We start from the raw sequence: 17,337 nt of genomic DNA, 5'->3' as shown, positions 1-17,337 counted from the left end.
TTGGGTGATTAGTTATAAATCAGGGAGATTTTCAGACCTAGAGGTTGGCAACTCTAATAGATGTAGCCAGTGTTTGTGTGTACATGCCTGCCAGTGCTATTTGGAGTCCCCTCCTTTGAACATGCATGAAGCTGCCTTATACTGAATCAGAATCGCTTTGTCAAGCTGAGCCTTGCCTGCTCAGACTGGCAGAATCTCTCCAGAATCTCTCCAGACTGAGGTCTGTACCGTCACCTCCAACCCAGTCCTTTCAGCTGGAGATGCTGGAGGGGGTTGAACCTGGAACCTTTTGTGTTCTCTGTCCCTGAGTCACAGCCCCTCCCCAGCCTTGGAGTCAGATGTGAGCTGGTCGGACAGCTCTGCAGCGCTGCGGCTTCTGAATGAAGGAGGTTTTGCATTTTGTTCAGAAGGGTGGGTGGAAGTGTAATATGTCTGCCCCCCTCCCCCAGCTCGTTCCCCAAACACATGACTCTGCCATAAGGGGCATGTGATGTGGATGCTTTGGGGTTTCCCTCTTGTCACTAAGGAAACCACCTTTAGGAGCAACACAGACAGAGAAGAGATCCTTTGAGTCACTTTGGCGTGTGGTGAAGAAGTGGGGGCTGGGCTTTCTCCACACAAAAGTTGGACCCGATTTATTTTTAAACTCGCTACTGCTGATCTGCCAAAACAAACAAAACAGTTAGGAAGTCCACAGAGCATTGAGTGGTTTTGGGATACCTAAACCCCAAGGTTTAATTTAACTGTATTGTCCTTTCAGGTGGCATTGCAAAGCAGTTCGGGATAACCAAATATCTGACTTGCCTGCCCTCATTGGCCAGAGAGGTTCCTCCCTAGATGCTCCTGGGCTGGTTTTGAACTTACTTTTTTCTCCTACTATAAATCTTGCCGAATTCTGGTTAACTTGAACCTGTATCTACAGCATTCCTTTTTCCTGATTTTAAACACGTTGCCCTTTTGCATTTATATTGTCCCAATTTTCAGTCTCCTTCCTGCTTGATTTGGGGGGAGGGGTCGGGTGAAGCTCCAGACAACATTGAAGGAGCACAAGGCTGTAGGGTGCTTTATTTCCTATCTTTTTACTCCCAACGATACAGCCAGAGCAAGCCAGGGGAGGGGCAAGTGGAGCATGAGGCTGCTTGTTTATATTTTTTTTCCTGCAGTAGCAGGAATGATGAGGGGAAGGTAAATCCAAGAGGCAAAACTCTGCTCATAGAAATGTGAGCTTTTGGAGCAGTCACTTTAAAACAGATCCCCAAATGACGGAAAAATAAGTCTTGCGAGGGAATGGCAACCAGGAACTAGGCAGTCTTTGAACTGATGCCCTGACCAATCAGTGACAGACTGCTTCACTACGTCTGGGTTGGAGGCAGCGGGAGGAAGTTAATCTTTAAACTGCCCATGGTGCCACGGGCGCCACGGACTAAATAAATGGCTAAGGGGTTCTAAGGCGTGTCTGTGATGAGGAAGGGTCCAGATTGGACCCTTCCTCCGGATGGACAATCGGAGGGACCAATCGGCAGGCGCCAGCAACTGTGATTCCCAGCCCCAGCAACTGTGAGCCGCGCACAGCGCGGCTCGCAGTGGCTCCCTTTGCCGCTGGCCTGGTGTGTCGGAGGCGCTTTGCGCCTCCGACGCGTCAGGCCGGCCGCAAGGGAGCCCCAGGCAGCCGCGCGGAGTGCAGCTGCCGGGAGCTCTCTGGCCGGCGGGCTGACGCGGCGAAAGGCGCAAAGCACCTCTCGCCGCGTCAGCCCGCCGCCCGAGCGAGCCCCCGCCAGTCGGAGCTCTAAAAGACCCGCCCGCAACTCAACATGGCCGCCGCGGACACGCCGAGGAGCCGAGGACACCCCGCCCCCGCCGCCACCCGCCCTCGACGACGCCTCCTCACTAAGGTGCCCTTCCTTTCCGTGCGCTGCCCTGTCCCTCCCTCTCCCCCACATTCTAGCGCCCATTGTATTTCGTTTACAATGGGCTCTTTTCCTAGTCTGGCATAACGCAGAACATCTACAATTAATACTGGGGTTCTCTGAGTAGATTCCTCAAATGTAGCGACTTATTTCCGCTCCTGGATATCGCAAGGGAAAGGTGGTGTCACTGCGGATCAATCATAGACGTTGCAGAGGGAAAATTTAAAGTGCTAAATATCAAAATGGAAATAAAATAATGTGTAGATGACTTTCTTTAATTTGGGGTCACTAGGGATAAAAAAGCCCAGTGCAGATTCACCCCTGAATGGTATCTGTGCTGCTAAAATATGGATCCTGTTTTCTCATGCCTCAGTATAACTCTGCCCTTCCTCCTCTGACTGCGCCTCTTTAACATTACTTTGGCTATGGCCCTGCTTTGGAGAAACTCCAGCTGCTATATGATTAAACAGAAATATCTCTTCCCCCTATGAAAAAACACAGCCTCCCCACACATGCTGCAGGATAACAAAGTTCCCATTGGGGTGGAGGCCCTGTAGTTTTTTTGACTGGGTACACATATAATATCTAAGTTTCACTTCTTCACTTGTTACGTATTTACTTACTCTATTTATCGTCCATCTGTCTCTCTGAAACTCAAGTGCCCCAGTAGACTTTTTTCTCACAGGTGTTTTCCATTTGCGGGCAGACTGCGGTAGCTTCCCAACTTTAGGGTTGCCAACCTCTACGGTCATAGCTGGAGATCTCCTGGAACTACAAACTAGTCTCCAGCTGACAGAGATCAGTTCTCCTGGAAAAAATGGCTGCCCTTTGGCATTGTGGCCTCCTTTTTTCCACTGGACTCTTCCTTTTCCACGTGGGCCTGCCCTGGGATAGGGCCTATGGCAAAAAAGGGAATGCAGAAATATCCACGTTCCCTTGTTGTGGGGCAATGGAGGGCCTAAAGCGAGCCAGGGATAGCATGGGGCTGGGACAGTGCCGACATTGTGTGGAAGCAGGGATTCACCTTGCTGCCATCAGAGTGCTGGCCCAGCCTTTTTCCCCTGTGAAGAAAAAGTTCAACTCACGACGGGGGTTTAAGATGGCACAGGAACCAGCCAACCAGTTGATGCTGTGCCCTGCTGGCTTCTGCCAGTCTTGCAGAGCCAGTTTCCCCTGAGTTCAGCCTTTTACTTGGGAATATGACATGTCAAATGCATTTCCTGAATCACCATGCCAGTCACAATGTTATATCTGTACACAGGCTTTCTTTTCAGAAACACTTCCCCTTTACAGTGTTCCAAGAGCACAATGCATAAATATTTGTTTTTAAATGTTGGAAGAGTATGAATTCTGGTGGTACCCCTGCAAGCTCACCACACCCTCTCACTTTCAGCACTGGGAACCCAACCACATGGGACCCAGAGGATCCATGTTATTGCGCTCCACTGGATATTTTTTAAAGCAAATGCTGGGTCCCAATTCAGATGAGGCCTACCGTTTTGTGCAAATTATCCATCCCTCTCGAAGTGTGATTTCCCCAGGGAGAGAAAAATAGCAATAGGGCAAATATGAGTAGTAAACCAGCACCAAGTAAATGGTTCAGCCTCCTTCCCCGAAACTTTACCCCCTTCCCCAGCAGTTTTTGCCAGCATGGTGTAGTGAGAAAGCAGTGTGGTGTAGTGGCTGAAGAGAGGTGGCCTCTAATCTGGAGAACTGCGTTTGATTCCTCATTCCTCCACGTGGGCCAGTCACAGTTCTTTTAGAGCTGTTCTCACAGCACTTCTTTTAGAAGTAGTGGTTCTAACCCCTCTCTGGGACTCTGGTAAGCCATTGCTGGTCAAACAATAATGAGTGAGGAGGACCAATGACATAATGTTGCATAAGCCAGCTACGAGTGTAGAACAACAGCTCCTTGTTCTCCTCCTCTCCAACACTGACATTTATCACCTGGAAACTGCTAGTCTTCCTGTTCTGCAGGGGCTCCACTTGCCTCCAGGGGAAGCGGGTATTTTGTTTTGCAGGTCCAGAGCTCTGGGGTGTCTCCAAATGGATGCTTTGCTCGGGTTTGTCATCTAAACCAGTGGTCCCCAACCTTTTTATCACTGGGGACTGGTCAACGCTTGACAATTTTACTGAGGCCCGGGGGGGGGGTAGTCTTTTGCCAAGGGATGTCGCCACTGCTGCCTGAGCCTCTGCTCCACTTGCTTTCCCACCAGCGCCCCTGACTTCTCACCGCCTGCTGGGGGGTGCTGCCAGCAGCAGCTGCGCAGTGCCACACCAAGGGGGAGCCCCAGCCATGGCGGCCGCTGGAGAGCACCAAAGGTGAGCCAGCAGCAGAGTGGCAGGGCAGCCCCCGAGGCAGCAGCCGGGGAGGAGGACGAGGAGGAGCCACAGCCCGGTGCCGACTGATCTACGGACAGGGACCAGTCCCCGGACCGGGGTTTGGGGACCACTGATCTAAACAGAGTGGGTTTTTTGGAGGATTTATATGTTGCCTCCCTTTCTGGGTTCTCCTATGCTTTGATGTAGTATTTTGTAAGCCTAGTTTGATAAGATCTGCTTGAAAATCTTGCAAAGGTCTGCTGGATGCCATGTGGGTAGGAAACTACATTTGGTAAGGTCCCTCTGGAGATCTCGTGCAATTACAATTGATCCCCAGACAACCAAGATTAGTTATTCCAGAGAAAATATTATTATTATTGTTGTTGTTGTTATTTAGATTTATTACCCGCCACTCTCGGCAAGCCAGCTCATGGCAGGTTACAAAATAAAACAATACAATCCCCTAAAATCCCTATAACTCCCCTAAAACCAATAATTAAAATACACCTACCAGAAAACAGCGGCAACCAACCCACTACCCACCCCCATTGGGAGCCAGGGGAGCAGCTGACCACCACAGATGACACATGGTGCAATATTCCTTCTTTCTGGGGGGGGGGGCATAGATCTTCTCTCCGCCCTGGCCTCAACCACCCTGGTGGAAGAGCTCCATTTTGCAGGCCCTGCAGAAAGCCGGAAGCTCCTGCAGGGCCTGCAGCTGTTTTGGAGGATGGATTCTGTGGCCTTATAGCCTGCTGAGGTCCCTCATGTGTCCATCCTCCCCAGACCCCAAATCTCCAGAAGTTTCCCAACCCAGAGTTGGCAACCCTGCTCTTGCAACTATGCCATTTTCCTCGCCTGAGAGTTTTCCATATTCATGCAAAAGTTGGGAATTGAGAGGAATTTGCAGATCGCAACCGTAGATCCTTATAGTGAAAGAGCTATCGCCAGTAATTAAAAAGCTCTGGGAGGTGGGAAACAGTGGCCACCGGTGTGAGGCAAGGACAGTGTGGGGGAAAGGACAGCAGCAGCAAGAGCTATGTGGAGGAAGAAGCCCTGGAATGCCCTCCCCCCAGAAATGCAGGTGGCCTTATCTTCCCTGTCATTGCAATGGCAGCTGAAGACGTCTTACTTTTGTTCTTCTTCGAGCTCTGCCTTCTGCACAGTTCCTTTGCCACGTTCTGCTGGATCGTTTGTGTCTGCTGCTCCTGTCCGTTTTCACAGGTGGTAGTTTTGATGTGTTTCATCGATTTTCAATTTCATTCCATTTTGTTATTTCATTGAGGATTTCATGTTGAATTGGATGTTTTGTTAGAAAATTGCTTTGTTGACTTGGTTAGCATGTAAAAGCAGCATCTCAGTGCTTGAAATAAAGAACATGGCATCGCACTGGGAAAATGCAATAGAACCAAATCACAGTCCCTATTCTATTCCAGCCCAGTAGCATCTTAAAGACTGAGAAGATTTCCAGGTTAAATGCTTTTGAGAGTCAAACTTCCCTTAGCTAGAGACATGACGAGGGAGGAAGGTTTGACTTTCAAAAGTTTCTACGCTGGAAATCTTTCTGGTCTTTAAAGAGCTACTGAACTTGAATCTTGTTCTCCTGCAGCTACCTACTTCAGCTATTCTGTTCAGGAGTATTCTGTTCTGTTTAATGGCTTTAAACTATGTGTAGAACAATATCAGCTTGGTGTAGTGGTTAGGAGCACAGACTTCTAATCTGAAGAGCTGGGTTCGATTCCCTGCTCCCCCACATGCAGCCAGCTGGGTGACCTTGGGCTCGCCACAGCACTGATAAAACTGTTCTGACCAAGCAGTGATATCAGGGCTCTCTCAGCCTCACCCACCTCACTGGGTGTCTGTTGTGGGGAGAGGAAAGGGAAGGTGATTGTAAGCCACTTTGAGACTCCTGGTAGAGAAAAGCGGCATTCTTTTAGATATCAGGCCAAAGAAATTCATAGAGTAATTCAGTAGTGGAATTGACTGCCTAGGTAGGTGGTAAGCTCCCCCTTACAGACGGTCTTCAAGCAGTGGCTGGCCAGATATTTATCCTGGATGCTTTAGGCTGATCATGCATTGAGCAGCAAGATGGACTAGATGACCCTTCCAACTCTGATTCTAAAATATTTCTGTCCCACTTTGGGATCAAAACACCTTGTGAATAAAACTAATTTTAAAACATTACAAACCAGAACCACAAAATAACCTCCCCTCCTGGAACATCTAGTTGACAGCCGGGTACTATTGACCCTCCTCTTTTGCTTCCCTTGTGAGCGGGAATTGGGTTTAGTCGCTGCTGTTCTTGTTTTATTTTTATTGCCGATTGTTATTGGATTGTGCTTTTAGGGGTTGGGTTTATGGGATTTTAGCACACACTGTAACCTGCCGTAAGCCTTGCAGGAGCTGCAGGTAAGAAATTTAACAAACAAACAAACAAATAAACAAACAATAAAGGAAACTAGCAAAACATAACCACCACCACCCATCTCCTATTCCATCTTTTCTAGAAAGGAAGCGATTTGTCAATAAGGATAAAGTATTTTCACCTTTCAAGGCTGGATTTCCCCATGCGATTTCTCTCCCGGGGAGGGGAGGACAGATGGACTGCGGCACTAAGGTTTTATTTGTTTTGTACTTTACAACAATCCCTTAAGGTGGGTTCTTATTCCTGAGTTGTGGATGAGAGACTGAGGCCGAAAGAGCGGGCAGCCACAATGATCTGAAGCAGCAGAACAAATTTAGTTTCATTCACGGTATGAGCTTTTATGTGCACACACACTTCCTCAGATACATTGAGGGGCCACTAGACTCTAAATTTGTTCTGGCAAAGCAGAAGTCTTGCATGTAGCAGTTCTCAGGTTCAGTTAAAGGATCTCAGGCAGCCAGTGATAGGAATGATCTTCTCCTGTGGTCTGTCTGAGCCACTGCCATTCTATGCCCACTCGTACTTGATGTTTTCCATGCGTCATATCAAGGTCAGTCCCCAGAACTCTCAGGTCCAAACTAGATGTGACAGCTTCCTTGTGGCTCTCACAGGGGAGCCGCTGTCTTTTAAAAGTGATTTCAAAACACTGCAAGCTCCCAGAAGTGTGGGGGGCTAAATAACTCTTGTTTCCCACCACATTAAAACAACCATGCCATGAATGTTCATTTTTTTCACATTAAAAGGCATGCTTGTGGAGAAAGCAATAGTGCCTCTGCCACCTGCCCTGCAGGTGTGCCCTAGTGGCATTTCTAAATGACTTTTCATGGTGGCCATGAGGACACCATCTGATTTAGTTTGGTTCTCAGGTAAATGAAGGTAGCCAACTCCAGATTGGGAAAGTCTGCATATTGGGAAGCAGAGGCTGGGACGGCCAGATTTGGAGAAGGGCCCACACTTCAGAATTGCCGCTTCTTTAGAGAAACTGATGTCTGGAGACCAGTTGTAATTCCAAGAGAACTGATGGAGGTTGGCAAGCCTTCCCCTGCAGGGCCAATAGCACCCTGGGGCTGGCTGAAGTCAGGGAAAAAAAATGTAGGAAGGAGGCCAAAGCCCTTTCTTCCTGCATGCCACAGCCTCCATCCCAATTGGGTCCCTGTGTGCTTTGGAATTGAGTGGTGTGGTGGCTAAGAGTGGCGGCCTCTAATCTGGAGAACCAGGTTTGAGTCCTTGCTCTTCCTTCACATGCCGCCAGCTGGGTGACCTTAGGCTCATCCCAGTTCTCTCAGAACTCTCTCAGTCCCACCTGTCTCACAGGTTGTCTGTTGTGAGGGTGGGGGAGGAAAGAAAGTTGATTCTAAACCATTTTGAGACTCCTTGGGGTAGTAAAAGCGGGGTGCAGCGATCCATTCACCTGGCCAGTCACCCTCTCCCCCTTCTGTTTTCCCCATCTGAAATGGTGGGTCTCCCAGAACCTAGTCTGACATTTTAAGCACTACTTCATACTGAATAAACAACCTCAGAAAATGACTGCTGGGAAAAAAACCCTCTCTGGGACTCCGCTGAGCCATTGCTGGTCAGACAATAATGAGGGCCTTTCCGCACAAGGACCAATGTTGCCAATTGGTTTCACAAAGCGGAAACGCTATTTTAAATAGTGAAATCTCGCCGTTCTGCATTTGTAGTGGAATCCAGTAGCGTTTCATTCGTTCCCCACACGTTTCCGGTCTCGCAAAAATCGCTAGAAAGGAAGCGATTTTTTCTGTGCTTGTTCCCGCCCCTGGCCGTCAATCAAACGAACAGCCAATGGGCGGTTGTTATCATGCTCCGGAATAGCCCCTTTCCCTTTAAGCACAGGTTTAAAAAAAAACACATGCGTTTCAACGAATATGCCTTGATTCTTCCTAACCTAGAGACCCCATCTAGCAGGCGTTTGAGCTGGCGAGTCAGCGTTACCACGCTCCCCCGAGTGGGAAAAAAATCCCCCCCCCCTGCACGGGCGCGATTTTCAGCCAAAAATAAAGGGAACTTGCAAACAGGGGGCTGTGTTGTGCTTGGGGACTTAGGGGAGCTTTAAAGCACTTCTGTGGAGGGACTGTAGCCGGAGAAGCCTCGCTGGGTGAATGAAGCCTTGCTGGTTCATTGCTTTTCCCGCTCACTCTGAGGGGAAAAAAATGGCGATCGCTTCTCCGGAAGTTCGGAGGAGAGAGCCAGGGGGAGGGACTTTGTTGCAGCCGCTACATTGAGAACGCACAGGTCTTCTTCGCAAGTGTTGCAGGTTGCTGGCAGGAGTGTAGCGATTTTCTGAGGGTGAATCCACTTTTCTGGATTCACCAGAAATCGCTACAACGAAGCGATTTTAGCGCTAGTGTTGCAGGACTGTTGCAGATTGTGTGCAACGTCATGTGGAACGGCAAATTAGTAGCATTTACCATTTGTAAGCCTTCTGCTACTTTGAACTCATGCGGAATGGCCCTGAGTGAGGAAGACCAATGACATAATGTTGCATATGCCAGCTCCGAGTGTTAAGATGCCTATGGCCAACTAGCAAGTTCATGCCAGCAGCAGTCTTTGAACTCAGGACTACCTGATTCCTAGCTTTGGTGTTATGCTGGACTGGCTCTCTGCTAGATCTGTTGCAAACCCGTTATGCAGAAACTCCTCCCCCCCTTCCCCCACCCCATCCAAGTCCTCCCACTCCCTCACTGCCTATTCGGAAATGAAGCTCTGGTGACTCAGTGAGGAATTCCTCTGGCTGTGGCAGGGCTTGGCATTTTTCAAACATAGCTGAGAAAAGGAGGCATCTCAGTTCAGTTAAAACGGCGCATGGATTTGTGTGAGCATGCCCGCCAACACGGTTCAGGCATTAAACTGCTGAACGTCTGATGAATTTCCAGTTGATTAATCACCCACCTTTTCAACATAGCAAAATCTGTTTAAATGTCACAACGGTAGCGGGTAAGGCAAAGCCTCAGCGTTTATGTCTTTTTGAGCTGTTGAAAGAAGTGTCTGGGCTCCAGCAGGAAAGGCATTGGCCAATTCCGTCTGGTCTCGACCAGGGCCAGAGCATTCTCTGTTCTGGCCCCCGCCTGGTGGAACGAGCTCCCAGAAGAGATCAGGGCCCTGACGGAGCTTAAACAGTTCTGCAGGGCCTGCAAAAAGGAGCTCCTCCACCAGGCATTTGGCTGAGACCAGACGTAATCAACAGCGACCAAGGGCCCCTGCTCCCCCCCACCCCCCCTCAGAATTCAATAAATAAACCACCCCCCTCAGAATCCCATCAATAAGCCCTGGACCTGTTTGTAGTACTATATTGTTATACCGTTATATTGTGCTGTTATTTTGGTTACAATTATTAGTTATCAGTTATACATGTTACAGACTATTTTATGTATTGTTCTCTGTTATGATGTAAACCGCCCTGAGCCTCCGGGGAGGGCGGTATATAAGTATGATTGATTGATAAATAAATAAATAAATAAATAAATAAATAAATAAATAAATAAATAAATAAATAAATAAATTCACAAACAATGAGCCAGGCACACACAACATTTCTGCAGGACCCTGCCATTTAAACTAGGGCCATCTCTGAATGGCCCTCAAAGGTCTGTCAGTTAGCCCACGCTCTGTGTCACAATCATATCCAATTGCCAGTATTCATATTGCACTGATTTCCACCAGTTTCCCCTCCGGACTTCGGAGAGATTCTGCAAAAGGTGCCAATGCTCAGGACCAGTGAGCACCACCACTGTGTGTGTCTGAATATGTGTGTGCTAAATGCCATTAGGGTGCTTCTGGCTTTCGTGACCCTTCCCAAAGGTTCTACTGTTTACAGCCTTGCGAAGGTCTTGTGAACGGAGGGCTTACTGGAGTGAGTCCATCCATCTCATGTTGGGTCTTCTGCTTTTCCTGCTGCATTCCACTTTCCCTTCTGCTTTTCCTGCTGTCTCCAAGACCTTTACCGCACGGAGGGCTCAGAGGAGCGTTGCTGGCTGGTTTTCGGTTTGGATCTAGTAGCTCAGAATTTTCATTTTTCGCACAGGAGTCTCTGGTACACATAAGAGTGTTCGGGCCCAGATTTTTGCTTCCGCAGGAGTCAGCACATGTTCCGGAAGTCATGTCTTCACGCTGTTTGTCCCGCCGGTTTCCCTTACAATGTGGCTTGTCAATCAAAGTCACATGGTGTCAACAACCAATGAGCGGCCTACTTTTTCTAGGTTTATTGTCTTTGCCAGTGATTCTTGTCTTCTCATAGTGTGAAGAAAGTATGATTGCCTCAGTTTAGTCATTTTAGCTTCTTGGGAGGGTGTAGGCTAGGCTGGTCTTTTTTGGCCATCCACAGTATCTGCCAGACTCTCCTTCACCACCACCACATTTCTAGGCCCATTCAAATCAATTAGCTTAGACAGTAGTAACCCTGTATTTTATTGCACCACCACAGTGCAGTCCTAAGCAGAGTGATAGCTAGGGTTGCCAACATCCAGGTGGTGGCTGGAGATCTCCTGAAATGACAACTGATCTTCAGGCAACAGTGATTGTTTCACCTGGAGAAAATGGCTGCTTTGGGAGGTAGATCCTATGGTATTATAACCCATCGAAGTCCCTTCTCTCCCTAAGTCCTGCCAGCTTGGTGTAGTGGTTAGGAGTGCGGACTTCTAATATGGCAAGCCGGCTTTGATTCTGTGCTCCCCCACATGCAGCCAGCTGGGTGACCTTGGGCTCCCCACAGCCCTGATAAAGCTGTTCTGACCGGGCAGTGATATCAGGGCTCTCTCAGCCTCATCCTCCTCACAGGGTGTCTGTTGTGGGGAGAGGAATGGGAAGGCGACTGGAAGCCACTTTGAGACTCCTTCGGGTAGAGAAAAGCGGCATATAAGAACCATCTCTTCTTCTTCTTCTCTTCCTCCTCCTCCTCCTCAGGCTCCACCCCCAAACAAAATCCTACTTGTACACTCGTAAGCCCAGTGTTTTCAGTGCACTGAGAATGAGGTAACTCTGTGTAGGACTGCGCAGTCAGAGTCCTAACATCTTGAGATTCTAGGGAACAGAGTTGAATCCTCAAGAACGTCAATGCTCACAATCCTCAGTAACAAAACTTTAGAACGAAGTCAGAGTAAAGGTGCCACAGGACTCAAATGTTGCTCTGCTGCTTCACATCAACACAACTACATACTTGCATCTAACAAAACTTTAGCAAGCTTTGTTCAAAAGACCAGAACAAGAGCAATGATTTTCCAGAGATTGATTCCAGAAAATGGGAACTTCCACGTAGCGCTGCTCTTGGACTCCCTGAGACAGTGGGAAGTACCTGTCAATAGGGAGCTCTTCCGCATCATTTTATTTCCTGTGATTTTTCCGATGTTTTTAATGAGGGCATTGCACAAGTCCTTCACCCACAGAACAAGCAACACCGAAGGAGCTCAGAAAGGGTGGAGGCCTTTTCCAGGAAGGTTCCAATCTGTGTTTAGGCGCGCCCCACTCTCTTCCAAAAGTTCAGCAGTGAAGGGAAGAAAGCTGCGTTTTCCAACTTTTAGGCAGTTAATGGTGCCAAATTAAAACTTTTTGGTGCCTGCCAGATTACATCTCAAACGTCTTTGCCTTTCTCAAAGATTAAAGGAAGCACATGATTGGCGGGGGTGGGAGAAGAAGACTGGGCTGAAAAGGAATGGGAGTTTGATGGCCAGAGGGCATCTTTCATGTAATCCTGGGATATAAACATACTGCAAACTTATGAGCTGGAGTAGCATTTGAAATGTGCAAAAGAGAGCTGCATAGTTGGAAGCCCCAGGCAGCTCCTATGTTGCCCTTAAGACCTTATTTATGAGATTTACTTTATGCGTACCCTATCTTTCTCCCCACTGGGGACCCAAAGTGGTTTACTTCATTCTTTTCTCTTTTATTTTAAGGCCACAATAACCCTGTAGGCTGAGAACATGTGACTGGGTGACTATTTTGGTACTTGAAGAGTCATATTGAGGAGGGGGGCAAGTGCCTCAGGCTGCCGCACTGCAGGACCAATCAGGACTGACCCCTTGTAGCATTTGTAGCAGTGTGATGTGTAGTGTGGCCCTAAAATGGGCTTGAAAATACAGAGGCAAGAAACACTAGTCCCACTGTGAAGGGTGGAGCAATACTTCTAGTATCAGAGGCCAGTCGGTAGGGTTAGTGGTAGCTGGGGATCTCTTGGGATTACAACTGATCTCCAGCAACAGAGAGCCATTCCCTGAAGAAAGGGGCCACTTTGGAAGGTGGACTCCATGGGATTATACCAGGGTGAGGTCCCTCCCCTCCTCAAATTCTGATGTCATCTGGCCCCACCCCTAAAATCTCCAGGTATTTCCCAAAACAGAAGTGGCAACTCTAGCTTAGGCCAGGACTTCACCGGATTCCAAAACTCTTTCCATAGTCTACATTGGAACATTCCTATAATTGAGTTCCTACTCTATGTCTATTTGGAAGTAAATCTTCTCAGCAAGGACCTGCTTCTCCCTGCAATTTCCCTTCTGCACTCTTGAACTGATGGTGAATTTGCCTTGACCTGGGTAGAATCTGCACTGGGCTTTTTATCCCCGGTGATCCCGAATTAAAGAAAGTAATCTACACATTATTCGATTTCAATTTTGATATTTAGCGCTTTTCCCCCTCTGCATGATCTTTCCCCTGTGACATTCAGGAGCAGATAGAAGTCATTATATTTAAGGAATCCTCTCCAAGAGCCCCAGTATTAAGTGTAGATTTTCTGCTTTTTTCTGGATTAACTTCCTGTCCTGTACCTCCAACACTAACGTAACGAAGCACTCTGTCACTGATTGGTCAGGGTGTCAGTTCAAAGACTGCCTGGTTCCCGGTTGCCATTCCCTCGCAAGATTTATTTTTGCCCTCATTTTGGGATCTGTTTTAAAGTGACTGCACTCCAAAAGCCCACACTTCTGTGAGCAGAGATTTGCCTCTTGGATTTACTTTCCCCTCCTCATTTTCTGGGAGGCTTCTGCCTCCCCTCCCTCCCCCACCCCGCTCCTGCAGGAAAAGAAAGATAAACAAACAGCCTTGTGCTACACTTGCACCCCCCCCCCCAGCTTTCTCTGGTTGCAGGAAATAAAGCATTCTCCAGCCGTGTGCTCCTTCAATGCTGCCTGGAGTTTCACCCAACCCTGTAACCCCCCCCTGTAATCAAGCAGGAAGGACACAAAAATAGGGACAAATGCAGAAGGGTGACGTGTTTAAAATTGGAGAAAAGGAAGGCTGTAGATATGTGTTCAAATCGACCAGAATTTGGCAAGATTTACAGTGGATAAAAATGTAAGTGCAGACTATACCCTGGATAGCCCAGCCATGCTAGATCTTCAGACCTTAGAAACTAAGCAAGGTTGGCCTCAGTTAGCATTTGGAGGGCAGAACTTCAAAGAAAACTAGGGTCTTGATAGGGAGATGATGGTAAGCCATCTCCCAGTGGCTCTTACCTGGCTTCCAGACAATCCTGCTAATCATAGGATCACCTGGCTGCAATACACACATGCCCGATGATAAATAAATAAATAATGATGGCTAATTATCTTTTAAAAACCTTTGCAGCCAGCCAAAGTCACTGATCAATTTTAACAGTATTGTTTATTATGTTGATGATAGCACAGTTGTGAAGTCGTCATGTTTTATTTTAGCAGATTAGTGGTTTGGGCGAAGCACAAAGTGTAAAACAATTATTTATGCCTCTCGACAAGAGAGCTGATCATTTACAATTAATTCATCACAAGTGCAGAGACAGCCAGGCAGCCTGCCACTCGTCATGCTGGAAAGAAAGAGAAAGGCTGAAGACGTAGAGAGTCCATAGGTCCATGCTACCATTGTCAGTGCGGGAGAGCCTGGCAGTGCCATGGCTTGTCACCACGTCATCTGGATGGTCTGTAGAAACAGAGTGATGGAATCACAGCCATTACAGACAAAATGGCTAGCGTGGTGGCAAACTAAAGAGACTGCCCCTTCCATGCTCATTGGATAACACACTTTAAATTAACTTTAGGAGTAGATTTTCCTGTTTCAGCTGCACAAGCACATTGAAAGTACATTATTTAATGCTAGTTAAGTATACATAAAGACACCCATGTAGAATTCAGCAAGCACTTATTTTGGGGGGAGGCGGGGGGGAGCACTAGATTTTTGGTATTTGATCCAGTTTCAGCTCAGATGTGAAACCCCTTGTTTCCAGCTCTTCAGCATTTCCTCTTTCTGGCTGCTTCTAGACGCATGAAACTGGAAGCAACATGAGAACAGGCCCATCACATCCATACATAAGGGCTAATTGGGACAGCAATTTCTCTAGGATCCCCTACAGCCCAGAAAACCTTCCCCCATCTCTCATTTTCACTTTCCCTGCCAGTCTGCCATGTAATGTGCCCTGATTTCAGATACACAGCAGGCAGACATAGGAAGTCAGAATCCCATTCCAAAGTCCTTGGGCCTGTCAGTGTTCTCCCAAGACTCTCTCAGTCTTACCTGCCTCACAAGCTGAGTTGGGGAGAGGGAGGGAGAGTGATGGTAAGCCACTTTGTGACTCCTTAAGGCAGAGAAAAACAAGGCATAAAAACCGACTCGTCTATTTTTAGTCTGGGGGCTCCCTCCTTTCTATATGGAGGGGGTATCCCATTATGCAAGCAGGCTCTCATAAGTGATTTGAAGAGATCCTGCCCCTCAACACAGGTTCTCTTGCTTATTGAGTGATGCTGAATGTTGTGGATCCTGTTCCTTTAGGCTGCAGTAGCCCGTTATTTTTACAATCAAGGCAACACATGTTCTTTTCGTTAAAGATACACTAGGAAAGAAAATTGTTTTACAATGTGTTATTAACAGCTCAAAGTATACCTTAGCTAACTGCAGGGTGTAGAGTGGGAGACGTTTCCCTACAGACGTATTAGACTCAAGATGCATCCATTCCACACTCGGAGATTTCACTTGGGGAGGGAGTTGAAACTCAGAAGGATTATAACACACGTTTAAAAAATGAGAAGCTGCCATCTTCCAAAAGCAAGCATAAGGAACAAATAGTGATCTGTAATTTATCAGGGACTGATAGAAGAAGAAGAAGAAGAAGAAGAAGAATTGGTTCTTATATGCCGCTTTTTCCTACCCGAAGGAGTCTCAAAGAGGCTTACAGTCGTCTTCCCTTTCCTCTCCCCACAACAGACACGTTGTGAGGGAGGGGAGGCTGAGAGAGCCCTGATATCACTGCTCGGTCAGAACAGTTTTATCAGTGCGTGGCGAGCCCAAGGTCACCCAGCTGGCTGCATGTGGGGGAGCGCAGAATCAAACTCAGCTCGCCAGATTAGAAGTCCACACTCCTAACCACTACACCAAATAGGGGCTGTCAGAAAATACAGGAATGTAGGGTCCCTAGGGGTAGAGGTGATTGTTCTCCATTGGGATGCCTGTCAGCATTGATACCCATAGGCCCAGATATAGGAGAGCAACAACATCAGCATCACCAATAAGCAAGATTGAGGGCCTTGATCTGCTTGGATCCTGCTTTGGACACATGCTGTTCTGAGCATAGTAGAAGAAAAGTGTAAAATTTCCTAGCTTGTCCCCTGGCCTGGTGGATTATAGAGCATAGGACCTCAGATTCCAACATGCTGAGGAAGGTCCAGCTCTGGGCTGGGAAAAACCTACAGTTTTTTGGTGGGTGCAGCCTGGGAAGGATACAGTTTGTGAAAATGCAGGAGAATGATGAACCAGACCCTTTTGGAAGAACCGCAATAGTGCTAGTGTTAGATAAGATTAAGGTTGCAAGCTCTGGGTTGGGAAATACCTGGAGATTTGGGGGTTGGACCCTTGGGGATGTTGGGGTTTGGGGAGGGGCTTGAAGAGGGGAGGATCCTCTGCAAGGTATAACGTCATAGTGACCAACTCTGCAAGGCAACCATTTTCTCGAGGGGAATCAATCTCTGTCATCTGGAGATCAGTGTTCTTTGTAAACCACTCTGAACCACAAGGGAGGGTGGTGTAGAAATGAAATGAAAGAAAGAAATTGTAAGGATTTCTCCAGGTGCCACCTCCAGTTGGAACCTGAAAATTGCCTGGTATTAAAACTGATCTCTGGGTTACAGAGATCATTTCTCCTGGAGAAACTGACTGATTTGGAGAGTGGATTGTATGGCGTTATATTCAGTTGAAGACTCTCCCCTCCACGAACCTCCAAGAATTTTCCAACCCAGAGCTGGCCATCCTAGCACTGGAGGAGGGAGGACTGGCTGCTTTGTGACTGACTGGGCTTTCTCCCAGTCAATGTGGTTAAGAATAGCAGACTTGAATCTGGAGAACTCGGTTTGATTTCCCGTTTCTCCTCTTCCTCATGTAGCCTACTGGGTGACCCTGAGCAAGTCCCAGTTCTCACAGAACTCTCTCCACCCTACCTCCCTCACAGGGTGTCTGTTGTGGGGAGAGGGAGGGAAGGCAATTGTAGGCCGCTTGGGGCAGTGAAAAGCTCCTTTGGGCAGTGAAAAGCAGGGTATAAAACCAACTCTTCTTCTCCTCCCAGAAACTATATGTGATAAAACCTCATGTGTGCTGAAGCCCTTTCAAACGTCTAACAGCACTTATTTTATGGATTCATTTTTAGTTGCAAGTTCAGAGTTTTCAGTGGCAAACGGTTAGGAGAGTGGAAAAAGAGCCCTGTGCTTAATTCTAGGCTCC

General features: G+C 47.7%; 1 protein-coding gene across 2 annotated transcripts in view; it reads left to right on the top strand.

The window, feature by feature from the left end:
- LMNA (lamin A/C) overlaps positions 1-17,337 on the top strand; it is a 127,352-nt gene that overhangs the window by 29,976 nt on the left and 80,039 nt on the right. The gene's annotated exons all lie outside the window — the stretch shown is intronic.

The sequence above is a fragment of the Paroedura picta genome, chromosome 1 (assembly GCF_049243985.1).
Source record: "Paroedura picta isolate Pp20150507F chromosome 1, Ppicta_v3.0, whole genome shotgun sequence".
NCBI classification, from domain to species: domain Eukaryota; kingdom Metazoa; phylum Chordata; class Lepidosauria; order Squamata; family Gekkonidae; genus Paroedura; species Paroedura picta.
This window is presented reverse-complemented; position numbering and strand designations above follow the sequence as displayed.